This window comes from Lycium ferocissimum, chromosome 2, assembly GCF_029784015.1.
Source record: "Lycium ferocissimum isolate CSIRO_LF1 chromosome 2, AGI_CSIRO_Lferr_CH_V1, whole genome shotgun sequence".
Classification (NCBI taxonomy): domain Eukaryota; kingdom Viridiplantae; phylum Streptophyta; class Magnoliopsida; order Solanales; family Solanaceae; genus Lycium; species Lycium ferocissimum.
In genome coordinates, this window is record NC_081343.1 from 42,599,353 (window position 1) to 42,618,464 (window position 19,112).

Consider the following 19,112-nt stretch of genomic DNA (forward strand, 5'->3'; position numbering starts at 1 on the left):
TTTTTTAAAAGGGGTATGACATCCGCCTTGGCGAGGCATCCGTATGAACAGTTATCTCTCTTATTCCACGTTACCTCTCATATCTATATTATGTTGTTATCCATGCCTTACATACTCGGTACATTATTCGTACCGACGTCCTTCTTGTGGACGCCGCATTTCATGCCACGCGAGTGTATGCGGATGAGTAGAGGATATTAGTAGAAGATGTTCCAAATAGATGCGAGAGCTCCATTTCCTTCCGGGTTGCCGAGTCGAGTATCATGTTATGGTATCTTGGTTTATGTTAGAGACTTTACGGACGAGTCACTTATATAACATGTCGGTTTGTAAGTTTTCAGCTCTGTAAGCCAATGTATCATTATGCATTATGTTACAAATTTCATATGTTTACAGATTTTACTTGATTTGAGAAAGACGAAAAGCATATATATTTTTTTGAAAGGCTTTCATTATGCACTCATTTCATGATTTAAGAGTCCAGTAAGATTATGAGTATAACGAGAACCAGCGGGTTTGCTCGGCCCTAAGTAAGGGTCGGGTGCCCATCATGCCCTATCAAAAGTTGGGGTGTGACAATTTAGTTCGAGTTCATGACGCGGAAGCAAAGCCGCTGACTCTTCAATCCGTTCCGGTAGTGAACGAGTTTCCAGATGTATTTTCGGACGAGCTTTCAGGTCTTCCACCAGAACGGGAGATTAAATTCACTATCGATGTATTGCCAGACACTGAGCCAATATCTATTCCTCCCTCTGAGAATGGCTCTGTGACCGCAAAGAATTAAAGGCACGGTTGAAAGATTTACTCGAGAAGGGATTTATTAGGCCCGATCGCCATAAGCACACGTTTTTATTCGTAAGAAAGAAAGATGGATCCCTGCGGATGTGTATTGATTATAGGCAGCTGAACAGGGTGACAATAAAGAATAAATATCCACTTTCGAGGATCGACGATTTATTCTATCAATCGGCAAGAGCCAGTGGTTTTCGAAGATAGATGCGAGGTCGGGATACCATCAAGTGAGAGTCAAAGAAGAAGATATTCAGAAGACGGCTTTTAGGACCAGATATGGTCATTATGAATTCCGGGTGATATCGTTTGGTTTGACTAACGATCTAGCGATGTTCATGAACCTAATGAATGATGTGTTTAGGCCATTCCTGGATTTATTTATAATTGTATTCATCGATGATATCCTGCTATACTCTAAATCAGAGGGAGAACATGCAGAACATTTGCGTACTGTCCTTGGAATTCTTCGAGCTCGCAAATTATATGCTAAATTTTCAAAATGTGAATTATGGTTGAACTCTGTAACTTTTCTAGGCCACATCATCTCAGCTAATGGTATTCGGGTTGACACCCAAAAGATCATGACTGTGAAGACTTGGCCAAGGCCTACAACGCCTATAGAAGTCCTAAGCTTTCTGGGACTTGCAGGGTATTACAGGAGATTTATGGAAGGATTTTTCTCTATTTCGGCACCGTTGATGAAGCTAACACGCAAAGTCGCTAAATTTCGGTGGACGACGTACTGTCATGAGCGGAGTTTTCAAGAGGGCCGAAAGACAAAGTTGACCTCAACCCCGGGGGCCCCGACACTTCCGGAGTAGAATCGAAGGTTATGTGGTGTAGTGTAATGCCTCAGGTGTCGGGTTAGGCTGTGTATTGATGCAGCACGGTAAGGTCATTGCCTATACTTCTAGGGAGCTGCGAAAGCATAAGAAGAATTATCCGACCCATGACCTTGAGTTGGCTGCGGTCATTCACGCTCTAAAAATATGGAGGCACTATTTGTATGGTGTCCATGTGGACATCTACACAGATCACAAAAGTCTTCCATATATTTTCAAGCAAAAAGAATTGAATCTGTGTCAAAGGCGATGGTTAGAGCTATTGAAGGACTATGACATGAATATTCTATACCATCCTGGTAAAGCAAATGTGGTAGCTGATGCACTTAGTCGTAAGTCCATGGGCAGTCGAAATGATGTTCCGCCAGAAAAGAAGGAATTAGCTTGTGAGCTCTACCAACTGGCTAGCTTAGGAGTTCGTTTAATAGACTCGGGCAACACAGGAGTTAATGTGCTTAACCCAATTGCCTCGTCCCTAGACACAGAAGTGAAACGGTGTCAATACGAGGATCCCAAATTGAGACATTATAGAGATGTACGCTTCCAAAAAGAGAAGTCACCATTTGAGATCTCAGCAGATGGGGTTCTCAGGTACCAGAACAGGTTATGTGTTCCGAATATTGCGGGGCTTCGTCGTCGGTTCCGGGAAGCGTAATATACCCGTTATTCCGTTCATCCGGAGCGACGAAAATGTACCATGATCTTAAATTAATGTATTGGTGGGAAGGAATGAAGAGATATAGTCGAGTTTGTGGCTCAATGTCCATACCGTCAACAGTAAAAATTGAGCACCGAAACCATTGAGGCCTTTTGCAAGAAATGGAAATTCCAACCCGGAAATGGAGTCGATCAATATGGATTTTGTTGTTGGATTACCTCGTTCTCGGCATAAGTACGACTCCATTTGGGTGATTGTTGACAGGCTCACAAAATCAGCACATTTTCTATTGGTCAGATCTACATATTCAGCAGAAGACTATGCTAGATTGTATCTCAAAGAGATAGTGCGGCTTCATGGCATTCCTATATCTATTATTACTGACAGAGGAGCACAATTCACCGCTAAATTCTGGAGATCCTTTCAAGAAGGATTGGGCACTCAAGTAAAATTCAGCACTGCATTCCATCCACAAACTGATGGGCAAGCTGAACACACTATTCAAACCTTAGAAGACATGTTGCGAGCTTGTGTGTTGGACTTTGGCGGAAATTGGGAGGATCATTTGCCACTTATTGAATTTGCCTATAACAATAGTTATCATACCGATGATACGGCTCCTTATAAGCGGCCTTATATGGGAAGTGTAGGTCGCCTATTGATGGTTTGAAGTGGGAGAGACACAACTAATAGGCCCAGAAGTGATCCAACAAGCGGTTGAGAAGATTAAGTTTATCCAAGACCTGTTGGTGACAGCTCAAAGCCGCCAAAAGTCTTATGCGGATAATCGCCGTAGAAATTTAGAATTTCAGGTTAATTGACAGGGTATTTTTGAAAGTATCGCCAATGAAGGGAATAATGAGATTTGGTAAGAAAATTAAGCTTAGTCCTCGATACATTGGGCCCTAAAAGATTGTACGCAGAGTAGGCCAAGTAGCTTACGAGGGCCGGACCTCGCTTCTCGTAGCCGAATTCGCTCATCCAATCTTCCATGTATCAATGCTCCATAAATGCGTTGAGATCCGACCAAAATAGTACACCAAGCAACATTCAAGTCAACAAAAATTGACCTATGAAGAAGTTCTTGTTGCTATACTAGATAGACAAGTGCGTGCTTAGAAATAAAGAGGTCTGCCTTTGGTCAAAGTCTTATGGAGAAATGAAAACGTAGAGAGGAGATGACTTGGGAAGCAGAAGAAGATATGAAGATCAAATATCCGCATCTATTTCCACCCCCAACAGAGACCCAAGGTGAAACATCAATGCCCCCAGGTACGAAATGTTCTACTTTATTGCTTTCGGGTCGTGTGTGGCCGTATTTCTTATTGTTGATATTGTAGCTCTATGTGGCGATGTTATTTTGGGCTGTTGTAACAGGATGGTAGTGCCAAATTACAGGGAAAACTCTGGCAAAATTTTCGTAGGATTTCCAAGAATTTAACATTTGAGGACGAATGTTCTTAAGGGGGGGAGAATGTTACACTTCGGCAATTTCATGTCGTCGCGTCGTGAATAGACTAATGTTAGTTGAGTTGGACACGAGTCCTTCACAACTGCAAGAGGGTGATTGGCAGCCTTAATGTATATACGATAAGACCTTTTGAGTCATAGGACTTGGTGAAGCCAGATTCGTTAAAAGGAAGTGGAGTATGCGTTGCGTTTGGGAAAGATTTCATGGGTGTTGAATTAATGAATATTTAGTAAGGTCTTGAGGATGAGTTATAATGTCCGTTAGATCATTAAGGAGGTGCTATACAAGTACCGAGAAGGTTCCATAAGGATTCGAGATCAAACGAAGCGACGAGAATGAAATCGAAAAAACTGGGGATTATACGGTCATATATACGGACCGTATATTTTATACGGCCCGTATATCTGGCCGTAGAACCCTTCCAGTGAGGGGTGATCTTCTGGAGGAAACATACAGTCCAATGTACAGACCGTATAAATTATACGGTCCGTATAGTGGACCGTATATTTCGGGTCGGGTCCGAGTGCAATTTTTATATATGCACGGTTCTCTCTTCTTTTTCTCACTTTTCACCTCTCCAATCTTCCAAAAACCTCTAGAACTCTCTTCATAACACCTTAATACATATCCAAGAAGGGGAAATCAAGGATCAAACACCAAAAGTTAGTAGAATTAAGGGTGTGAATGCTTCCCAAGGGTAGCTAGAAGTTGAGAGTCTCTTTGGTATTGAAGTGGAGTTCTTCTAAAGTGAAGTATTCTTATCCAAAGACCATCTCTACATAACCGAAGGTGAGTATTACAATTATTTCATGTTAGTAAAAGTGTTGAGTAGTTGAAGAACTTGAATTAGAAACAAGTATCGAATATGAGCTTAAGTATACAAATAATGGTATATTGGTTAGAAGGGTAGTTGAATTGTGATTCATGATATGATATAAGTATAATTTTATTATAAATGGTATTAATGGTGCTGAGGAAGTATCGTGTGAATGATATGCATGAGGTTATATCATAATTGCGGTCGTGGAGGATCCCAGCAATGAGTTTGGAAATTGAATGATGTTTAACTTGAGGGAATTTGCATATTATGATATTATGGATGTCGTTGTGTTGGTTGGGAGTTGTTTTATTATATGAGGGAAAGTTTTCGAAACAAACGAAATGCTGCCGAATTTTCGTTAGCCTTATCCGCTTTAGTTTAAGCTTAAGTATACCTTCAACAATCTAACCTTCGTACGAATCCCTTTGTATGCAGACTCATAAGTCGGAAGGAAAGCTATTAGTCGACGTCGTTAAGGAGATACAAAGGTATGTAAGGCAATTCCCTTTTTCTTTCAAGGCATGATTTCTATGTTTTGCGCATAATTCTTTTACTCCTAGAAATACCAGAAGTCTATAGCTTCTAAAGAATCTCACGATGACTCCAATTCTCGGGATTTTCCAGCTTAAGGTTCTAGATGATTTCGTGACGTGACTGAGTGAGCTATAAAGCATATGGCTTCAGCTTAGGTCTGAGCTATATAACATATGTCACGACCCGCCTAGAGGGCCGCGACTGTGCACTGAGCTAGAGACCGAGTACCATACATTATACCATTATCGTCTTAACACACGTACTCATATAAGCTTCATAAACGTGTACATGCATCCACATATACGTGTGTGTATATATATATATATATATATATATATATATATATATATATATATATATATATATATATATATATATAAGCCCCCACGGTAGCAAAAGAATAATACGCACAATATACATCGGCATCCCATGACCTCCGCTACCCACATACAAGTATCTACGAGCCTCTAACTGAACCTCTGAGATCATAAAGATGGGACAGGACCCCATCGTGTCCACATATATATACACAAAATAATATATCAAAGACGGCACCTCCGATCGATGGAAGTGCTCCGGTGCAAGCTGATCCAACTCCTAGGAAGCTGGGTCATCTCCCTGTCTACCTGTGGGCATAAGCACAGCATCCAAAAGAAAGGATGTCAGTACGAATAATGTACTGAGTATGTAAGGCATACATCATAAAGTAACAGAAGCACAAGAAGACAAAACAAATATGAAAAGATAGGGGCGGTAACTGCTTGCCTCTTAAGGCGGAGCCATGCATGCATACGCATAACATATCATATCATATATTGCTCCGGAACGTGTAGCCCGATCCATATATTGCCGTGGAACGTACGGCCCAATCCATTATCCATAAAGCCCGCGTCCGGGCATCCCGCGTCCGGGAGAATATCATCATATGCCAGCTGATCAGGAGGCTATGCATCTATAGCATATATATAACATACGTAGCATGCATGAGAGCCCAAATAAAAGTGCGCTCCCTCGGAGTGACATAAGGTCGTAAACCTCCGAGTGCATTATGACATCTTCATCATTAGATCGTATCTGATGCTCCACGACGTAACCTACGGCCATATGTAATATAGCTCAAACATAAGCTGAAGCCATATGCTTTATAGCCTGGGGCCATATGTAATATAGCTCACTGAGACACGAGCAGTGGCCATATGCTTTATAGCCCACTCAGTCACGTCCGGAAACCATTTGGAATGCCAACCTTGAAAATCTTTCGAATTGGAGTCATTGTAAGATTCTTTAGGAACTATAAGCTTTTGACATTTCTGGGAGTAAAATAACAATATAGAGAATGACATACATGGAATCAACATATAGGGATCATGCCTTTGAAAGAAGAAGGGAATAGCCTCACATACCTTTGTGTTTCCTTAACGACGTCAACTAAGAGCTCTTCTTCCGACTTACAATTCTACATGTAAGAGAGTTCGTGCGAAAGTTAGATTGTTGAAGACATACTTACGTTTACACTAATGCGACTAAAGCTAACGAAAATTGGGCAGCACTTCGTTTGTTTCGACAACTTTTCCTCATATAACCAAATAGCTCCCAAACAACACAACAACATCCATAATATCATAATACACAAATTTCTCACAAGTTAAACATCATTCAACCTCTAAACTCATTTCTGGAATCCTCCATAACCATTACTAGAATACAATTTCATACTTATTTGTAATTCGAGTTCTTTAACTATTCAACACCCTTACTATCATAAAATAATTGTAATACTCACCTTGATTATGTAAGGATGATCTTTGGATAAAAATACTCCACTTGAGAAGAACTCCACTTGACTACCAAGAAGATTTCCAACTTCTATCAACCCTTCTATCCACTTGGAAGTTTTGAGAGATGAATAATGAGAAAGAGAAGAGGAAACCGTGCATTTATGAAAATAAAACTCGGACCCGACCCGAAATATACGGTACAATATACAGATCGTATTATTTATACGGTCCGTATATTGGACTGTATGTTCCTTCGAGAATCTCCAAAAATTTCTCCCTTCACTGGAAGAGTTCTACGGCCAAACATACGGGCCGTATAAAATATATGGTCCGTATATTGGACCGTATAATTCCCAGTTTTTTCGATTTCGTTCTCGTTGCTTCGTTCGATCTTGAATCCTTATGGAACCTTCTTGGTACTCATGCAACACCTCCTTAACGATCTAACAGACATTATAACTCGTCCTTAAATCCTCGCTAAACATTCGTTAGCTCAATGACCATGAAATCTTTCCCAAACATAACATGTACTCTACTTCCTTTTGACGAATCTAGTTTCCACCAAATCTTACGACTCCAAAATCTTATCGTCTATGCACTAAGGCTGCCAATTCCCCTCTTATAGTCGTGAAGGTCTCATGTCTCCCTTGACCGACGTCAGTCCATTCACGACGCCACGTCACGAAATGGCCGAGGTGTAACATTCTCCCCCCTTTAGAACATTCGTCCTCGAATGTTAAATTCTCGGGGATCCTATGAAAATTTCGTCAGAGTTTCCCCTATAATTTGACACTACCATCCTGTCACAGCAACCCAAAATAACATCGCCACACAGGGCTACAACATCAACAATAAGAAATATGGCTACACACGGCTCAGAAGTAATAAAGTAAGGCATTTTATACCTGTGAACACTGGTGTTTCATCTTGAGTCTCCGTTGGGGGTGAAAATAAATGCGGATACTTGATCTTCATAACTTCTTCTGCTTCCCAAGTCATCTCTTCTTTATTATCATTCCTCCATAAGATTTTGACCGAAGTGACCTCTTTATTTCTAAGCTTCCGCACTTGCCTATCCAGGATAGCGATAGGAACTTCTTCATAGGTCAGTTTTTCAGTGACTTGAACGTCACTTACGGCCACTATTTTGGCTGGATCTCCAATACACTTGCGCAGCATCTATATATGGAAGACTGGGTGAACTGAATTCATCTCTGGGGGTAAGTCCAGCTCGTAAGCTACTTGTCCCACTCTGCGTACGATCTTGTAGGGCCCAATATATCGAGGACTAAGCTTACCCTTTTTACCAAATCTCATATTCCATTCATTGGCGATACCTTTAAAAATACCCAGTCATTAACCTGAAATTTCAAATCCCTATGGCGATTGTCCGCATAAGACTTTTGGCGGCTCTGAGCTGCGCATGCCAACCGGTCATGGATGAGCTTAATTTTCTCAACCGCTTGCTGGATCAATTTTGGGCCTATTAGTTGCGTCTCTCCGACTTCAAACCACCTAACAGGTGATCTACACTTCCTTCCATACAAGGCCTCATAAGGGGCCATTTGAATACTGGCGTGATAACTGTTGTTATAGGCAAATTCAATAAGTGGCAAATGATCCTCCCAATTTTCGCCAAAGTCCAATGCGCAAGCTCGCAACATGTCTTCTAAGGTCTGAATAGTGCGTTCAGCTTGCCCATCAGTCTGCGGGTGGAATGCAGTGCTAAATTTCACTTAAGTGCCCAATCCTTCTTGAAAGGATCTCCAGAATTTAGCTGTAAGTTGAGCTCCTCTGTCAGTAATAATGGATATAGGAACACCATGAAGCCGCACTATCTCTTTGAGATATAATTTAGCATAATCTTCAGCTGAATATGTAGATCTGACCGGGAGAAAATGGGCTGACTTTGTGAGCCTGTCAACAATCACCCAAATGGAGTCGTACTTATGTCGAGAACGAGGTAATCCAACAACAAAATCCATATTGATCGCCTCCCATTTCCATGTTCGAATTTCTATTTCCTGTAAGAGTCCTGCTGGTTTCTGATGTTCGATTTTCACCTGTTGGCAGTTCGGGCATTGAGCTACAAACTCGGCTATATCTCTCTTCATTCCTTCCCACCAATACATCAGTTTGAGGTCGTGGTACATTTTCGTCGCTCCAGGATGGATGGAATAACGGGAATAATGGGCTTCTTCCAAAATCCGATGACGAAGTCCTACGATATCCGGAACACACAACCTATTCTGGTACCTGAGAACCCCATCTGCTGAGACTTCGAATGGTGATCTTTCCTTTGGGAATTGCACACCTTTATAATACTTCAATTTGGGATCCTCGTATTGACGCTTTTTATTTCTGTATCCAGGGATGAAACAGCTGGATTAAGCACCTTGACTCCTGTATCGCTCTATTCCACTAAGCGAACTCCCAAACTAGCCAGTTGGTGGAGTTCACGAGCTAGTTCGTTCTTTTCTGATAGAACATCACTTCGATTACCCATAGATTTACGACTAAGGGCATCAGCTACCACATTTGCTTTACCAGGATGGTATAGAATGCTTACGTCATAATCCTTCAATAGCTCTAGCCATCGCCTTTGACGCAGGTTCAATTCCCTTTGCTTAAAAATATATTGGAGACTTTTGTGATCTGTATAGATGTCCACATGGACGCCGTACAAATAATGCCTCCATATTTTCAGAGCGTGAATAACCGCGGCTAATTCAAGATCGTGGGTCGGATAATTCTTCTCATGCTTTTGCAGCTGCCTGGAAGCATAGGCAATGACTTTGCCGTGTTGCATTAATACGCAGCCTAACTCGACACCTGAAGCATCACAATATACCACATAGCCTTCTGATCCTTCTGGAAGTGTCAGGACTGGGGCTGAAGTCAACCTGTCTTTCAGTTCTTCAAAGCTCGGCTCACAAGCATCTGTCCACTGAAATTTGACAGCTTTCTGTGTTAACTTCGTCAACGGTGCCGAAATAGAGGAAAATCCTTCCACAAATCTCCTGTAATACCCGGCTAGACCCAGGAAGCTACGGACTTCTGTAGGTGTTGTAGGCCTTGGCCAAGTCTTCACAGCTTCAATCTTTTGGGTGTCAACCCGAATACCATCAGCTGAAATGATGTGACGGAAAAGTCACGAGTTCAACCGAAATTCACATTTTGAAAATTTAGCATACAATTGGCGAGCTCGGAGAATTCCAAGAAACAATGTACGCAAATGTTCGTACGTTCTTCTTGATTTGGAGTATACCGAATATCATCGATGAACACAATTATAAACAAATCCAGGAATGGCCTAAACATATCATTCATCAGGTTCATGAACACCGCTGGAGCGTTAGTCAACCCAAACGACATTACCCAAAATTCATAATGACCATATCTGGTCCTAAAAGCCGTTTTCGGAATATCTTCTTCTTTGACTCTCACTTGATGGTATCCTGACCTCAGGTCTATCTTGGAAAACCACTTAACCCCGTGCAATTGATCGAATAAATCGTCAATTCTCAAAAGTGGATACTTATTCTTTATCGTCACTCTGTTCAGCTGCCTATAATCGATACACATCCGCAGGGATCCGTCTTTCTTCCTTACGAATGAGACAGGTGCTCCCCATGGCGATGAACTGGGCCTGATAAACCCTTTCTCAAGTAAATCTTTCAGTTGTGCTTTTAATTCTTTCAGTTCTGCAGGAGCCATTCTGTAGGGAGGAATAGATATTGGCTCAGTGTCCGGCAATACATCAATAGTGAACTCAATCTCCCGTTCTGGTGGAAGACCTGGAAGCTCGTCTGGAAATACATCTAGAAACTCGTTCACTACCAGAACAGATTGAAGAGTCGGGGGCTTCACTTCCGTATCATCGACCCGAACTAAATGATAAATATAGCCCTTGGCAATCATCTTCCTTGCCTTAAGATAAGAAATAAATCAGCCTCTTGGGGATGCAGTGTTACCCTTCCACTCTAGAGCTGGTTCTCTGGGGAATTGAAACCGGACCACTTTGGCCCTGTAGTCTACATTTGCATAACAAGAAGCTAACCAGTCCATGCCCATAATAACGTCGAAGTCCAGCATTTCTAGTTCAATCAAATCAGCTACGGTGTGTCGACCGCACACTACAATGATACAACTTCTATACGCTTGTCTAGCTAATACTGGGTCACCAACTGGAGTAGACACTTCGAAAGGTTTGATTGGCTCGGGTGTTATCCCGATACGACCGGCAATGTACGGAGTAATATATGATAAAGTAGAGCCCGGATCAATTAATGTATAAACATCATAAGAAGATACTGTCAATATACCTGTCACCACGCCGGGGGAGGTCTCCAAATCTTATCGTCCGGTCAATGCATAAATGCGGTTTTGAGGCCCGCTCGAACTAGAGGCTCCTCCTCTGCCTCTGCCACGGCCCGGCGGAACACAGGAAGCTTTGTCCTACGGGGTGCGGCGACGACGAAGAACCTGCTACTGAACCTATAGGCCGAGCCTCATCTCGGTACGCTCCTCACTGGACAATCACGCATAATGTGGCCAACCTGACCACAGGCATAGCAAGCATCTGAGCCTCGGGGACACTGACCCAGATGTAACTTGCCGCACTGACTGCACCGTGATACCGGCGGTCGCCTCTGACTAGACTCGCCACGATACTGGGACCCTGAAGCTCCTAAGCCCTGACTCGACCCAGAATAAGTAGGACGATCAAACCTTCGGCCCGCAAATTGAGGAGGTGCACTAGATACAGACTGGCTAGAATGTCTGGAATATTGCTGCCCTTGGCCTCCTCTGTACTCGCTGCTGGCACCTGCTGATCTAGTCCTTTTACCATGTCCCCTGTCCATAACTCGATCTCCCCTCGGCGGCTGCTGTTGCTCTTCCAAGTTCTGAGCATGCGCTTGAATGCGCAAAATATCCATTCCGTCTAATAACAAGGCTGTCAAGTAATCCTTAAATAAGTGTGGCCCCAAGCCTCTTACAAACCGGTGTACCCGGTCTCCCATATCGGCTACCATGGCCGGAGCATATCTAGCCAATGAATTGAATCGGAGACTATATTCTCGGGCACTCATATTTCCTTGCTTGAGATTCAGGAATCTATCTGCGCGAGCCCGACGAACCTCAGGTGGCAAATAATGCCGAATAAAAGCATCCACGAACTCTTGCCATTTTGGGGGAGGTGCATTTTCTCCTCTTGAAGAAATCCAGTTATTATACCATAAAACAGCTACGTCCCGGAGTCTATACGAAGCCAACTCCACGGACTCAGTATCAGAAGCATGGATAATCCTCAACATCCTCAATATCGCATCAATAAAGCCCTGCGGGTCTTTATCTGGCTTCGACCCGAAGAATTCTGGAGGATTTAAACTTATAAAGTCACGAGCTCGGGCACTGGTTGCCCTATCACTAGAACACACACTCTGCCGCTGAGCCTGCGCGGCAACTAACTGAGTCAGCAACTGAACAACATCCCTTAAATCCTGATCTGGAGCGATAGGGGCAGGAGCTGGAGCCCTCTCATACTCCTCTGCCGCTAAAGGAATGGGAGTGGGAGCAGTAAGCGAGGGAGTAGCACTCTGGGCCTCGCCATGTCCCAACTCAGCTGGAGGCCCTCGGCGGCATCTAATATAGTGCGGATTTTCTTCCTTCTCGTTGGCATTGCTGAAATCATAACGCATCGTTAGAATAAGGAAAACCTTACATTATGGCTCTATCGCACAATCTATGGAAAGAAAGACGGTCATTATTCCTAGATGTCCCGCAGCCTCTCGTTTATAAGTGTGGCGCGCTTCACACCCATAAACAAGACTCTACCGGACACGGCTCGTAGACACATCCTAGGATGAACTGCTCTGATACCACTTTTGTCACGACCCGCCTAGAGGGCCGCGACAGGTACCCGGAGCTAGATACCGAGCACCATACATTATACCATTATCGTCTTAACCTGTACTCATATAAGCTTCATAAACATGTATATGCATCCACATATACGTGTATATATATATATATAAGCCCCTACGGTAGCAAAAGAATAATACGCACAATATACATCGGCGTCCTATGACCTCCGCTACCCACATACAAGTATCTACGAGCCTCTAACTGAACCTCTGAGATCATAAAGATGGGACAGGACCCTATCGTGTCCACATATATATACACAAAAGAATATATCAAAGACGGCACCTCCGATCGATGGAAGTGCACCGGTGCAAGCTGATCCAACTCCTAGGAAGCTGGGTCGTCTCCCTGTCTACCTGTGGGCATGAGCACAGCATCCAAAAGAAAGGATGTCAGTACGAACAATGTACTGAGTATGTAAGGCACACATCATAAAGTAACAGAAGCACGAAGACAAAACAAATATGAAAAGATAGGCGGTAGCGCGCCTCTTAAGGCGGAGCCATGCGTGCATACGCGCGTAACATATCATATCATATATTGCTGCGAAACGTGCAGCCCGATCTATATATTGCCGTGGAACGTACGGCCCGATCTATTATCCATAGCCCGCGTCCGGGCTGTCACGATCCAACCCCGTAGGCCGTGACTAGTGCCCGATCTGGGCACCCAAACACACCTATCAAACGCTATCTCAAATTATATCAAACGCACCCAAGTATCTAACAGAAGCCGACAAGGCTATGTCTCAAATTTAGATAATTTCCAGAAAAATTTCGGCAGAGTTTCTTTTGTTTTACGGACTATCCAAAATGACCCTGCGCACAGAAAATACCAACAAAGGCCACACAGGGCCAACAAAACATCATATATACATATGCGGACCGGCCGCCGCGGCGAATGGGATCACCCAAACACAACATATACACACGCATCTGTACAGAATGGCCTAACCTACAAACATGTCCACAGACCTCTAAACAAACAGACAGAATCATCTGACGGGACAGGGCCCCGCCGTACCCCTGACCAAATATGTACAAATGCACGAACAAATATATACCAAAAATATAAGCTCCGGAATGAGAGGAGCACTCCAAATAGCAGAAGAGGGTGTCCTAGACAGGTGGATCACCAAACTGTGCGTCTGTACCTGCGGGCATGAAACGCAGCCCCCCCGAAGACAGGGGGTCAGTACGAAATATGTACTGAGTATACAAAGCAGAAAACGTAATATACAAATCTGGGTCACCATCGAAGTAAAGGTACAGAAAGTAAATGCATTTCCAAAATATCAAAATATTACTTCAAAATATAAATCATGCATAGGGCACAGGAAATATGGTCGCCCGCCTATCGATGGCGCCATAACACAGCATAACACCAGAAAGTTTCAAATCTCCGAATCTCCGTCACATATCATACACAGCATAACGCCAAACACAGCATAACGCCAAACATAAGTGGAACCCGGCCCTCGAGCGAGGAGCTCGGTGAACCATAATCACAGCATAACACCGGAATGTATCATAATGCGCACGACAACAGAACCGGCCCGGGAACCGGCGAACGATATCATAGTAGGCACGAGCGGAGTAGTGAGTAATCATATGCATAAAATCATTATCATAAATCCAAAAGATAAGTAGAATAGTCATACTCGAAATCGGAATAATAATTATTACTTTTTGTTTCAAAGTTATCGAATTCTCAAAAAGGGTGTCGCGGGACCCACGGAAGAGTATAGATCCGAACTGAGTCCGCCTATGAAAAACATACTCATTCTATATCGTACAAACTCCTACGAAAATTTCAAAGCAATCCGAGCTTTTAAAGAAAGTTATGAGCGTTCGAACTTTTGGAATCGCTAAAGAATAAGCTTTAAAACCAAAAATCAGCTTTCATGAAATCTTTACAAATTATGAATTCCAAGGATATAAGGATCAATGTTATGGCATATGAGCATAAAAGTACCAAGGAAACACGTACGAATCATAGACAAGCTCGGATTGCGAGAATAGAGTTTCCTAGGGGCTTGTATCATAGCCTACTTTAACTAAGGCATGCCAAAAAGAAAGGTTACTTTACATACCTCAAACGCTCTCCAATATGATCCAACTCAAGCTAAGTCCAAACTATGATTCGGGCTGCCCACGATCTAAAAATAAGCCATAAAATGCCAAACATTAGCTAAAGACTTTTTGGGCATTAAATTCCAATTTCGCCCTTAATTCTACGAAATTGGGCAAAGATTTCCCCTGTAAATAGGCTACCCCGAGAATTTAACTCGGCCATATCAATCAACAACAAAAACAACAACCAACCTAACAACATTAATAATTAATCCGAAAGGTAATACAACAATAATAGCTCTCTTTGCCATCATTTATCAACTTTCATAAATTCAATTCGACGACTTACCTTCAAGCCAAAATCGACGCTTATTTGTTCACATACTAACCCGAACCCATACCAACAACATTTCAAGACATTCTAAGCAATTCATACAACATTTCCAACAATCCATAAATTTTCCCAAGCTACCCGAAACAGCCCCTAGCAACCGAGACAAATTTCCTCTAACTTTTTCTTCATTTCCAAATCATGGTTTGTATCCACAATTTACATTCTAACAATGCTATCTCATCAATATACCAATTACATTAAACATACAATAACCTCCAAAAATAGTCCGCAACATTAACAACATCATTTTGAGTCAATAACCATTCATTTCCAACCTAGAATTCATAGCGACGACGACTAAAGCATTAAGCGACATTCATTCGTTCATTGTCATATAATGTGACCCATTTCAATCAACACTACACATACACATATATGGATGATTCCCAATTGTTCTTCACCTTACAATGATCATAATAAACTAACTAAGTATTAATTCATCAATTCAATATCACACCACACACACACACACCACACGGCTCAAGCACCACAAACCCAACTCATCTCCAACATTCCATATTTCATGATTTTCCTCCATTATAAGATACTACAACATGAATATAACCTTCATAACACAAAAACAAGATCAAATCTTACATTTTTCTCTTCAACTTCCAATAGCCTAGGGTTTTCAAAAGATGAAAAATAATAGGTTGATCGCTCCAACGATGCTTCCACGCTACTTAGGGACCCCAATATAGTGGGTTTACATCAATGGAATAATTTTGGAAGAGCTAAAAATGGGGGTTGATATTTGGAGGCTATTTGTGAGAGCTTGATGGAGGAGTCTTCAACTTTTTTTTTTCTAAGTGTTAAGTGTGTGGTGAATGAATGGAAGACTAAGTGGTCATCTTTTATCCCTTAAATGGAGTGTACAATTACCTTGGCCCACATTAATGAGTTGGATCACTTAAAAGATGACACAAAATTGTGTGGGGTCCCTCTCCCACTATACACGACGCCAACATGGAATTGTGGATGATTTTCATCTTCCAATTTTTATCACTTTTGGTCCCAAATTTTCCTAATTGTTCCATACCAATAAATTCATGCACAACTTATATCTCAAATTAAAATCAAAGGTCAAGAATCCCGACTTTGTATCCCGAAATAGTTTTGTCCTTAACTTATTATAATTAGTCCGGATTGTTCCAATGTACAAAAATACGGGTTCTAACATCCTCCCCCCCTTAAGAACATTCGTCCTCGAATGTTAGGTTAACCTTACGGGCCATACAAACAATTTGGGGGAGTTTCCTTTTCAACTGTCACAACAATACAATCATTGATCAACGATTCATTTATCAAACAACATAGTCAGATAGAGGATTGGATTACCTGTAGGCTCTGAAAATAGGTGAGGATACTTCTTCTTCATCTGCTCTTCAGCTTCCCAGGTCACTTCTTCTCTCGATTATTGATTCCGCCACAAAGACTTTACCGAAGCCACATCTTTATTCCGCAATTTCCTTACCGACGATCCAATATGGCTATAAGCTGCTCCTCGCCAAGATAGCTCCTCCGTGACTCGAATATCATCTACGGGAAAGACTGCGGAAGGGTCACCAATACATTTACGAAGCATAGAAACATGAAATACGGGTGAACCGTTCCCAAGTCGGTGGCGGATCTAACTCATAGGCAACCTTGCCTATCCCCGCGAACAATCGATAAGGCCCAATGTATCTCGGACCGAGAGCTTTCCTTTCTTGCCGAATCTCATAACACCTTTCATAGGTGACACCTTCGGAAAACCCAATCGCCATACGAAACTCCCGAAAGGTCGACGACGATTATCTGCGTATGATTTACGTCGACTGCGGGGTGCACTTGATAATCTCTCTCGAATAAGTTTCACCTTATCCGCCCTGGCGAACCACGTACGGGCCAATCAATTCGGTCTCCCGAACATCAAACCAACCGATCGGTGACCTACACTTTCTGCCATACAAAGCCTCGCCAAGGTGCCATCGAATGCGGAGTGGTAGGCATTATTATAAGCAAATTCAACAAGTGGCAAATGATCCTCCCGATACCTTCGAAATCAATAACACGGAGCTCGCAACATATCTTCCAATGTACGTATAGTGCGCTCGGCTTTGTCCGTCGGTACTGGGATGGAATGCGTCTTTTGAGACTCACTGCGTCCCCAATCCCTCACGAAAGGATCTCAGTGTTGCGTGTGAATCGGCACCTCTGTCGGAGATAATAGATAAAGGAACTCCATGAAGTCGCACAATCTCCTTGATATAAAGCACGGCATAATCCTCGGTTTGAGTAGGTAGTCCGGACCGGAAGAAAATGAGGCGATTTTGTCAACCGATCAACGATAACCCAAATAGAATCATACCTCCGTGGAGTGCGAGGTAAACACGTAATAAAATCCATATTAATGATTTCCCACTTCCACGTCGGTATCTCCATTTCTGCGATAGCCCGCGGGTTTACGGTGCTCAATCTTAACTTTCTGGCGGCAATTCGTACCGAGCGATAAACTCTTGCTATATCTCTTTTCATACCATCCCACCAATATAAGCATACGAGATCATGGTACATCTTCGTCGACCACAGGTGAACGGAATATCGGGCATAATGTTCCTCGCCCATAACTTTGTCGCCGCAACCACACGCGTCGGTACACACAATCGCCTACGTGAAATAACACTCCATCGAGGTGAAATCTCAAACGGGGTCTTCTCCTAGCCGCATTGTGAGACTTACCCATCGGGCGGCGTGGCCTTATCGGAGGCATCGGCGAAAACGGGGAACATTTCGTCAGAAAAGGATCATCCTGATAACACAGCTCTAACGCACGATCTAAGATCAGAAAGAGAGATAACACCCTAAATGTCCTGTAGCCTCCTGTTTATAGATGTGGTGCACAACACACTGATAAACAAGACTCTACTAGACACAGTCTGTGGACACTCCGATGACAAACCGCTATGATACCACTTTTGTCACGACCCAACCCCGTAGGCCGTGACTAGTGCCCGATCTGGGCACCCAAACACACCTATCAAACGCTATCTCAAATTATATCAAACGCACCCAAGTATCTAACAGAAGCCGACAAGGCTATGTCTCAAATTTAGATAATTTCCAGAAAAATTTCGGCAGAGTTTTCTTTGTTTTACGGACTATCCAAAATGACCCTGCGCACGAGAGAGAGATACCAACAAAGGCCACACGGGGCCAACAAAAACATCATATATACATATGCGGACCGGGCCGCCGCGCGCGTGGGATCGCCCAAACACAACATATACACACGCGTACGTACGGGGGCCCTAACCCACAAACATGTCCACAGACCTCTAAACAAACAGACAGAATCATCTGACGGGACAGGGCCCCGCCGTACCCCTGAACAAATATGTACAAATGCACGAACAAATATATACCAAAAATATAAGCTCGGGAATGAGAGGGAGCACTCCAAATAGCGAGAAGAGGGTGTCCTGAACGGTGGATCCCAAGCGTGCGTACGCACACGGGCATGAAGCCCCGGCCCCGAAGAGAACGGGGGTCGGTCTGAAAATATGTGCGGGTATGCAAAGCGAGAAAACGTAATATACAAATGCGGGTCACCATCGAAGTAAAGGTACGGAAAGTAAATGCATTTCCAAAAAATATCAAAATATTACTTCAAAATATAAATCATGCATAGGGCACGGAAATATGGTCGCCGCACAGTCGATGGCGCCATAACACGACATAACACCAGAAAGTTTCAAATCTCCAGAATCTCCGTCACATATCATACACGACGCAATGCCAAACACAGCAAGCGCCAAACATAAGTGGAACTCGGCCCTCGAGC

The 19,112-nt window shown here is 42.9% G+C and overlaps 1 long non-coding RNA gene across 1 annotated transcript; it reads right to left on the bottom strand.

Annotated features, from left to right (window-relative positions):
• Positions 1-13,450: 13,450 nt before the first annotated feature.
• Positions 13,451-16,041, bottom strand: LOC132048071 (uncharacterized). Its single transcript, XR_009412892.1, has 3 exons — positions 15,887-16,041; positions 14,916-14,981; positions 13,451-13,976 (listed from the first exon to the last, which is right to left on the bottom strand). It is a non-coding gene; the product is annotated as an uncharacterized LOC132048071 (long non-coding RNA).
• Between the last annotated feature and the right edge of the window lie 3,071 nt (positions 16,042-19,112).